This window comes from Aulonocara sp. 'chitande type north' Nkhata Bay, linkage group LG14 (genome assembly GCF_057382095.1).
Source record: "Aulonocara sp. 'chitande type north' Nkhata Bay isolate Kocher_YH1m ecotype deep benthic linkage group LG14, A_spYH_male_GT1.1, whole genome shotgun sequence".
Lineage (NCBI taxonomy): Eukaryota > Metazoa > Chordata > Actinopteri > Cichliformes > Cichlidae > Aulonocara > Aulonocara sp. 'chitande type north' Nkhata Bay.
Genome location: NC_141357.1, coordinates 20,562,229 through 20,572,388, shown reverse-complemented (window position 1 = coordinate 20,572,388; position 10,160 = coordinate 20,562,229).

The window sequence follows — 10,160 nt, the reverse complement described above, 5'->3', positions numbered from 1 at the left end:
GTGAAGGACCGTGTGTTGGAAGAAGTAATCACATCAGTCATCCTATATTTATAAGTACAATGTGATTCCCACTAAAGGCAAGTCATAGCTTTTTGTTTCTCACAAAATAGTTGGTTGGTGGGGTCAGTGGATTTACAATGGGCAGGCTAAAGTAATGCTAAAGGGGTAATACCTATATTCACAGAATATTTATTTTTTACTCATCCTACCAGGTGAACATACAGTCTCTGCATTAAAATCATTAGAACTGTAGATAAAGCGATTCCTCTCCCAGTAGATTAGACATTGGACCAAAGTGTCATGTTCCTTGAGCACCCCTATCTTTAGTTGTTGTGCTCTGTGCTGTCAGTGTACTGTGAACACTGCCCTCTCCACCTCTCCACATTAAACTTGTTTGTTCCAGGAAATGTTCTCACTTGAACCCTGAACCCTTTTCGGAATCACCTACTTTATTCGGAGCTCAAGCCAGAAACAGGAATCAGCTGTTTCCTTATTGATTCATGTGATCCACATCCTCCAGTTTCATAAGCTGGTTCAGGGTGTGATGTCAGCCACATTCATGCGTGTAACTGCAACCAGGAAACTACACAGAGGATTTTTTTTATGCTCAATAACAGCTGACAGTAACCGCTCAGCAGCAATTATAACACTTTTTTTTTAAGTGTAAAAGGTTACGTTGGTCCATGTGTCACTTGTTACGTCACTCTCCTACTCATTAGCTACTATTCCCCACGGCATGCAGGGAACTCTGATCCTTTTGCATGTGAGGACAAAAAAGCCATGGCAATGTGCAGCCGTGCCTGAATTCTTGGAGAACAGCATTTCCACAAGGTTTATCTTGATTGCCACATCCAGGGCCAAGGCCTACTTACTGATATGATTAGCCTTGCTGGTTTAAAAGGAACACATTATCCTCAGACAGTCTGATCCAACTTCTGTTCTTTCCAAACGGCCTTATTTATCTGATGCTTGGCATGAATAACCATGATAGTAAGTAAAAGGCGCTCCTCGCTTTCTAAAAAAAAGAAAAAGAAGACCAAATGTGAACTGCTGAAGCTAATAGATGGAGACAGGTTGGCAGAACCGTGGCTGCTGAAACTGATGACATCACTCCGAAAGGGGGACTTTGAGTGAAGACATGTTAGCGACGAGTGGTAGCTATTGGAGCTGACAGACCGCTCTCAGGCACTTTTTATTTCTCAGTATCACGGTGACAAGACCTGCGCTTTCACATGAGCAGGTTAAATATCAGCCAAATCTCTTGTTTCATACTAGCTACAAATCTGATATTCACTGGATCAGTTTGTGCCAGCAATACTCTGACACCATGTCATAGCATTGCAGCGGAGAGACCAAAGAGCTGCCTCAGCCCCGACTGGCACTCTGCTTTCCGACATGCACTCTCGCAGATCAATAACCTCTTACATAACATTCTGGTTTGGACTGGAGGCGAGATTCCAGCTGACTGGAACATGTGAAAGGGCTTTGACTGTGTTGACCCACATTTTCCCTACCTCCACAGATCCCTCCCTCCCTTGTGCCTTCCATCTCCTCTTCCCTCCATTAGCCCAAACCCCTCTCTACCCCTTCACACCCTTCAGGAAAGCAGTCATGTAGGCAGTCAGATCCAGACTTGGGTGGGTCAGGCCTTTCTGTGATGTGCCCAGACATGCAGCTAGACAGAAGAAAGACACATGTGGAGAAAAGCTTGTGGCTTAGCAGTAATTTTACTTGGACACATGACATAAGGGTACAAGAGCATTTTTGTACCCTTGTGACTCAGTATGGTATTCCACAACCATACTTTTGTCTAAAATTTCCCTCTAAATGCAGTAATGTTTTTACTGAAAAGCCATTAGCAATGATTACAAATAAAAAAAAATAAAAGTTACGTCACAACTACCGATTGCCGTAGCACATGCAACAACTTTGCTTTGAGAATTGTCATAACGCCAAAACATATTTGCGGCATTAGCACAGGTTTAATGAAGAGCTCATATCAGTTTGCTTCTCGTCCGCTCAATAGTTTCACGCTGTGGATATCGGTTAGCTAGCAGTGTGGTGGGAGGTGTGAGAAGGATTTTCATGCAGTGTCAGTTAAAGGAGTAGAAAAACAAAATGGAACACCTCCTGTTATCCCAATGCTGACTCTGTTCATATACTTTCCAGAACACCTACCCCAACTGCTATTTTTTTAATCACAGTTTAACTTGCCCCGTTCTCTTAGATATATTTCATAAAAGCGTGCAGTCTATTATAGATTAGTAATGCATTAATGTGTCATTAATATGCGCAGTGAAAACATGAATAATCTCAGTAATCCATCATTTAATAAAGTGACACTCTTCTTGGCTGCTGGTTGTGCAGTTTTGTAAGGCTGTGTTTAGGGTGTTAGTGATGGGGTGACTAAATAGTGTTTCCATAGACAACATAATCTTGTTGTGCCTACAGGAAAGAAAAGAGATCATAGTGTATGTGCGTGTTTGGGCAATACACACACACACACACACACACACACACTAGCTCACAAATAGCAGATGCAGTAGGTTCCGCACGGCACTGCTTGTGCAAATTTGTATGATTCCTCAACGGTGAGCAGCATTACGGTATGAGGCTGAGTTTGAATGAGGTGAACCCCACACTGGATTCCTGCCACATTGACCTGTCTGGCTTCGTATTACTGTAAGCTGATTAAGGCACCACAGGTGTTCTATTTAAGTGTTTGTTTCACTGAAACGTCCTCCAGACAAGCACATCTGAGTCTTGTGAATATTTCTGACAGTCCCAGCAGCTGAGTGACAAGTGGTGTCTGACGTGGCTCTGCGCAGAAAGCGTAACTAAACAAGATAGTCGAGGCTTTTCACTGCCTAATTATGACTCATCCCGATGGAAAGAAAATATGGCTAGAAATGTTCCCTGTAATAGAGAACCCTCTCTGTAATAATACAGAGAAATGAAAGTTATCTAATTCTCAACAAACTGAGCATTTTTTTCCTGTTTTGCATTTCAGGTTTCATGCCCTGGTGCATGTGTGGATAATTAGAAGATCATGAATTGCACTAGGCCTGCTTTTAGTTCTTTAGGAAGTAACAGTGACTCATCAAAAGTTGGTTTCCTGCTTCTATGAATAGCCAGTTATTCACTAGCTTAAACACGAGGTACTAAATGGACTGCAGAGCCCTCTCTTCTATGCTTTCTGTAAACTGAAATGTTGGTTTCTGGTTAGTTTTCTCTCTCACTCGACCAATGATTCTCAAATTTCTTTCTGGAATTCCCAACTTCACACTCCCAAATTTTTATCAGCTGAATTTGATAGAACTAAAGGTCAACACAGAAGCGTCAGCAAACTCTGTTTATTTTCCGTGCAAACATCATTCATTTAACAAAGCTTCACTCAGTATTTTAACCCTGGTTATCCATGTCCCTCCCGCAGGGGCTCTGTGCCGCAGCGGTGGGCCCACTCCAAACTTTGAGAATCAAAGCTGCAGTGAGTAGACTGCACTTGTAATATTCTAGAAGTGTATATATGTACGAACAAAAAGTACCACCCCACAGCTGTATCATTAACTTCAGTGCCATTATCACAGGTGTATAAAATTGAGCACCTAGCCATGCAGTCAGCCTTTACACACATTTGTGAAAGAATGGGTCGTTCTAAAGAGCTCACTGAATTTGAGTGTGATCCAAGACCATTGCAAAAAGTGAGTTCATGAAATTTCTCGCCTCCTAGATATTCCACAATGAACCGTGAGTGGTATTATTTGAGAGGAGAAGTGTTTAATAACTACATAAAGTTAGAGAGCAGGGTCGTTAAGCTCTGAAGTGCATAGTGTGTAAAAATTGCCAACATTCTGCTGACTCAACAACTGCAGACCTCCTCTGACATTAACATCAGCACAAAAACTGGGAGCTTCATCATGGCATGGGTTTCCATGGGCGAGCAGGCCCTGTAGGTGTAATACGTGGGTGCCTATACAGTGCTATTCACATTCCAAGCAAAGTTGGGTGCACATTAAGAAAAGCACCACCACCAGCAGCATGTTTGACTGGTGGCACTGGTGGTGGGTGGGTGGGCAGATGCAGCAGGGCAGCCAAGCGGGACTGTGATGAGACACATCAGTGAAAGAAGTGAGAAAGAAGGCTGGTGCTTTTCCAAGAAGGCCTGCTGTGCGCATGTCTGCACACGTGCCATCTTTCAAGCATTTCACCAGCTTGTCCAGATTGGTTCTGCTTACTATCTTTCTATCTTTCTACCCCTCTCCACATTCCCTTTACTCTTTCTTGCTCCTCTCTACTTTTCCTTCCTTTCTGCTTTTTCCTCCCTGCCCTTCCACTTTCTTTCTCGTCATCTCCAATATCCCTCTCTCCCTTTCTGTCTCAATCCATCCTCATTTCCCATCTGTGTCGCTTTCCCCACCTCAACCTCAGTTCACATCCGGGGCCCTTGTCAGAGCTGTCTCGCCCAGACAGGCACCAAGGGCAAGGAAACATCCTCTGGTGACGCCTTGCTATCAGACACAGTGATAAGACAGCGTGAGACTGCACAAATGTCTAAAGAAAAAACTTTTGTTTTTGTGTGTTTGTAGTATTTGCAATATCTACAGTAATCTATGTGCAAAGATTTATGTGAAATTGTGCATATTGTGTAAAAGAGAAAATGCATCATGAAGTCAGTTTTGAATGCAGCTGCTCTTGGAATGTTTGCTTATGTAAGTCTTAACTGTAACACAGAGCAAACCGGTTGCCTGGGACAAAGGCCCTGCCCTCACTGCTGCACGTGTGCTTTTTTCTGTTTGTCCATGTTTTTGGAGATAAAATGGAGAGAGGCACAAACTGAAAAATAGACAGACAAAGAAAGAAAGGGCAAGTCCACTGGAGATTAAGGTACTATGGGGTGATATCGGGGTGGACCGGTGTGCTGCAGATGAAGGAAAAGATGACCCCTGCTGTGCCCTGGCAGTCCACCTGCTGGTTTCTGGCCCTCGTCTACTGCTGTTCTGTCATACAGCTCATCGCCTTGCACAACACTCCATGGGATCCACCAGGAGAGAGAGAGAGAGAGAGAGAGAGAGAGAGCGAGAGAGAGAGAGAGAGAGAGAGAGAGAGAACAGCATAGCATTATAGGCAGTGAGAGTGATTGCAAATAAGAGAAAATCAAATGGAGGTTTGATCAGCTGAACTCTGCAACCACAACTGCTGTTTCCTAGAAAACTTCTTCTCTCATGCCTTATTATTATTATTATTATTATTATTATTATTATTATTATTATTATTATTATTATTATCATTATTAATTGTGTGTGTGATTCCTGTGATCCTGCTTTTTGCTCTCCACTGAGCTGTTCTGGTCTATCCTAAGTCATACTCCTAATTATACAGTAAAACTGACTTACATTTAAAAATAAGTCTCTTCTCAGAGCGCTATTGGTCTCCAACTGGGTCATTCTGCTCACAGCTACACGGTAACGCTGCACTCCCCAGCTCACCTCAGCTGCTTCAAGTGCAAATTCACTAAGGTATAAAGCAGAAAGAAGTCACTGCTATAGCGGTGACCCCACTGAAAGTTATTTCAGAGATCATATACTTCTGCAAAACGGCTGGTTTCATTTTCCTGAACTGTAAAAATTGTCCTGTGATCTTGTGGGGAGATGCTTTGGTTTTAGTTGCCAGGGCTATTTAGACTGTGCACAGAGACAGTTGGGCAGACCAGGCTAACTGTCATGTTGCATTAGATATTCCAGCATTAGCTGGTTGGAGTTTAGCCTAAAGGAAAGGTGGTTACCTACCAACAACCTCTAAACGTGCACAGAAAAGGACATGCATGCACATGCTACATGTACAGATCCAGATGCACCTACTTAAAGAGCAATACAGAGGCAAAATGACCCTTTCAGTCCCTCTCTGTCTCACCCAATTTCCTTCTCTTATGGATCTACCTTCCCTTTTTGTTTCCCTTCAACCCCAGCATGACTGAAAGTAGCACAAATTAGATGGCAAATTTGCTAAGCTCAGCTGCTACTTGCCAGCAGAGAATGGCCACACCCACTATAACCCATGTTATGTGACAGTAGAGGAATTCGCTGTAGGCGAGCCACAAATACTTGCAGCCTGAGTCTGAGGTACTTCTACGTCACTGGTGGTTTGAATGACAAGAAAATTCCAGTGCAGGAGTGAAGCTTGCTGAAAACGGTTTTCGGCATGTTTGCTTCGTTTTACTTTCACAGGTGTTTCGAAAAATATTTGGCATTTTTAAAATGCCTGTTTGTACAAGACTGAAGTACAACAACAGAGTAAAATTCAAACGCAGATGTTGATTTCTGTATTTAGACTTAATGATTGTGTTTCATGTGTATTTTCCTTGGTATCAAGTAGCTTCTCTATCCAAACAGCACATAGGATGAATGGAAACAAACAACTGAGCAAAACAGTTCTCATAACATAAATAAATAAATATCTCATTTTTATTTTATTAAGTAATATATCTTATATATAGTATATTTTACTCTGACTTTTTGCCATCCATGTTGAGTAGAAAAGTAGAAATCCACGGTGCAGAAATCAGACAGTAGAAAATGCAGGTTTTGCGGTTTGAGGCCCAGGATCAGACATATGCATTTTTTGACACATAACACTTTTACTGAGTTTGAAGTTTACTCTTTCCTTTTACTGATTGCTAGATTTTCACTGTTAGTGAGCAGAATAGACAGGATTGGAAATGAGCACATCAGAGGGACAGCTCAGGTAGAGCAGACAAAAAGTTAGAGAGGTGAGGCTGAGATTGTTTGGACATGAGGAGAGGGGGGATAGCGGATGGAAGGTGGAGCAGCAAGGCTGGAGGAAATGAGGAAAACGTCAGAGGAGGTTAATAGATGTTGTGAAGGAGGACACGTAGAGGGTTGGTGTGACAGAAAAGTATCCTAAGGTAGGATGCTCCCCTAAAGGGAGCAGCCGAAAGAAGAACAAGTGTTTCTTAGCAAGATTGCCAGAATAACTGGCACATTTGCGCTATGTTATCCCAGCATTCATGGTAAAGGGTTTCCTCTTACTTTCTGATGGAATTAAGTAGCTGATGAGCTCAGATTTACATTAACATTTAATTTACTAAACCTACTAAAGCTAAAAAGCTTATCGACCTGCCCCCACATTGGTTTTCTAATGAAAAATTAACCTTTGAGTGCAGATTCAATCTTTAACTGTAGTTTCAGAGGCATGAGTAAATTAACATAGTTGTTAGTATATGTTGATTGGTAGTGGATGAAAAAATATAAGTGCATACCCATGTCCCCTCTGATACTGATAAAAAACGGGTCGTTTGTATGCACTGTTGCGGTTCGTTTTTACTTGCAGAGACAAGGTAGTCACACAGTAACCTTAGTCAAATGATTTTTTATCAGCTTTATTTAATAATCACAGATGAGCTTGACTAGTACGATGAATAACTCTCGAAACTTTGTCTTTTGCCGGTCAGCTCTGTAAATAATCATTTGTTTATAATGAATGGTTAAATAAAAATGTTTTAAAACTATTTACTGAAGTTGATTATGCTACTAGGAGAGGGGCTACAGTCCAAGGTCGCTCACATAGGAGCAAACCACAAGGTGCATGTCACAAATGTTCACGAGCTTTTTAGGTGTCGAACTCCAGGCCTCGAGGGCCAGTGTCCTGCAGGTTTTAGATGTGTCCTTGATCCAACACAGCTGATTTAAATGGCTAAATGACCTCCTCAACATGTCTTGAAGTTCTCCAGAAGCCTGGTAATGAACTAATCATTTGATTCAGGTGTGCTGACGCAGGGTGTTATCTAAAACCTGCAGGACACCGGCCTAAAGTTTTACACCCCTGTGTTAAACTGTTAAACCAGTGCTAGAAGACAGTGAAAAAAACCCAACAACAACCAAAAAAACCTTTGGCATAAGCCAAACAATGGCTTAAATTATGACAATCACTCCATCGTACTCGAGCCCTGAAAATGACAGAACAAAACACAAATGTTTAGACAGTTAAGCAAAATACAATATCAAAGATAAATGACGAAGACCGCATTCATTGCAACATGCTCTTAAAGTCATTTAGTGCTCACTTTGAAGAGCTACACATTAAATGAGTTATATTGCTATGGTGTACACAGGTGCTGCTGTCCTGTCTGTTTTCAGCCTGTGGCACATTTGCTCTGTAGAGTGAAAACCAGTTCAACAGAGGGTGTGGATATTAACTGTTGCCTTAATAATGTGGCTTGTATCAACTGCCGTACTTATATGTAATAATTATCCCATGAGCAGCTTGGCTCAGAATAAGTACCACAAATACATATATCAGCATACATATATATATATATATAATAGGGGTGCAACGATATTCGTATCGATATTGAACCGTTCGATACAGTGCTTTCGGTTCGGTACGCATATGTATCGAACAATACAACATTTGTAATTTCTTTTATCAATTTTCCTTCTGACGATGCTGTCTGTGTTGAGCGCTCAGTGAATCTGTGTTCGACTACTCCGCCTAGGCTGCACTGTCGAGCGCAGATCCACTGAGCACTCAACACAGACAGCATAGTCAGAAGGAAGAGCGCAGGGCAAGCTAGCGAGACAGAAGTTAAGCTCTACTTGCAACAGGCAAATTGAACGTCATTCAGATCTGGCGTTTGGAATTATTTTGGTTTTCATGTGACGTATGACCCTGAAGGTAAGCGAGTCATGGACTAAAGTAAAACAGTATGTTGGATGTGCCATGCAATGCTCAATTACATTGGTGTGAACTAGTGTGTTAGCGCAGTTAGCTCGTTAACGTGTTGGCCGTCTAGCCCCATGCACGGAGTGATCGGCGGTAGCTCGTTAACGGAGATTTGCCGTGTTGTGGCGTTAAGGTCATTTCAACGAGATTAACCTGAAAGCACTAGTGGGAACACAACGAATATGACTGCACATTTACGCCGACATCATCCTAGTGCAAAGACAAAAACAACAAGCATGCTACTAACTTTAGCCGAGTCATTTAGACAGCTGTTAGCACATGATTCTCCTTATGCTGCTGAGAATATAGCCCAGAAGAAGCGGATAGTATAGCTTTTATTTTGGAAAGAGACATTTCTCTGTAATAAACTCTCTTTTCCAAAGATGAGTGATTCCTCAATCAGATACAGGGCTCGCAATATCGCTAGCCCGACGTCCTGGAGCTAGCGATTTTTTTCAGTCGGGCTACCAAAATCTATCTCTTCCCTGCCCGTCGGGCTATTGTAGGAAAAATATATGTCAATGCTTTTGCATTCTTTCAGAAATGTAGCTGGGTAATTATGTCATTGGCATCGGTGAGCCACTGTCAATATGTGACATATTGAAGTCGCGTTTGAATTTGCGCTTGTTTTTTTGCTTTCACTTTGCAATCGTGCGAACTGTGTATAGAGAGCGACAGCACTGATCTGTGAGTGATGATAATTTGTGCACCAATTCCTCTGACATCGTCTTATTAATCGTTAGCTTACTATGCAAACATGACAAGTGAAATCTCCCGCAGCAAGCTTAAACATGTGAGAGGTTGATCGCGCAGAGAATCGCTGAGCTTATGTGAGTGCGTGTGTAAAAGCATTTCAGTTCTGCTGAGCCAAATAAGACAGGTCAGGGTGAAGAAGTGACAGCCAAAGAAAAGCTTACCACAAAACGGAGAAGTTATGACAAATCAGACTATAAGGCAAAAAGAAAGTGCAGCTTTATGGTTTCATGGACAAAAGAATTTCTGTGGCTGACCTTATAAAATGATATTTCACATCAATGTGTTTACATCTTTGTCTGTTCACTGGATTTTTTTGACAAAGCGATTGTTCCCTGATTGTCCTCCAATATCATAGGTATTTCATACTCAAACTCATCAAGATCTTGAATCAAATAAGTCAAATACATACATTCCTGAACTGTTGCTGCTAATGCCATGTATTCGGCTTCACAAGTTGATAGTGCTGTAGTTGTCTGCTTTTTGGTTTTCCATGATATCAAAGGACCATTTTCATTTAGGCTTACACAATAACCTGTCATACTGCGTCTATCAGAAACATCGGATGCCCAATCTGCATCACTGTATGCTTGTAGACCTAGTTTTCCACTTGAACATTTCCTAAAACACAGTTCTTTTCCTCGACTACCTTTTAGATACCTCAGAAC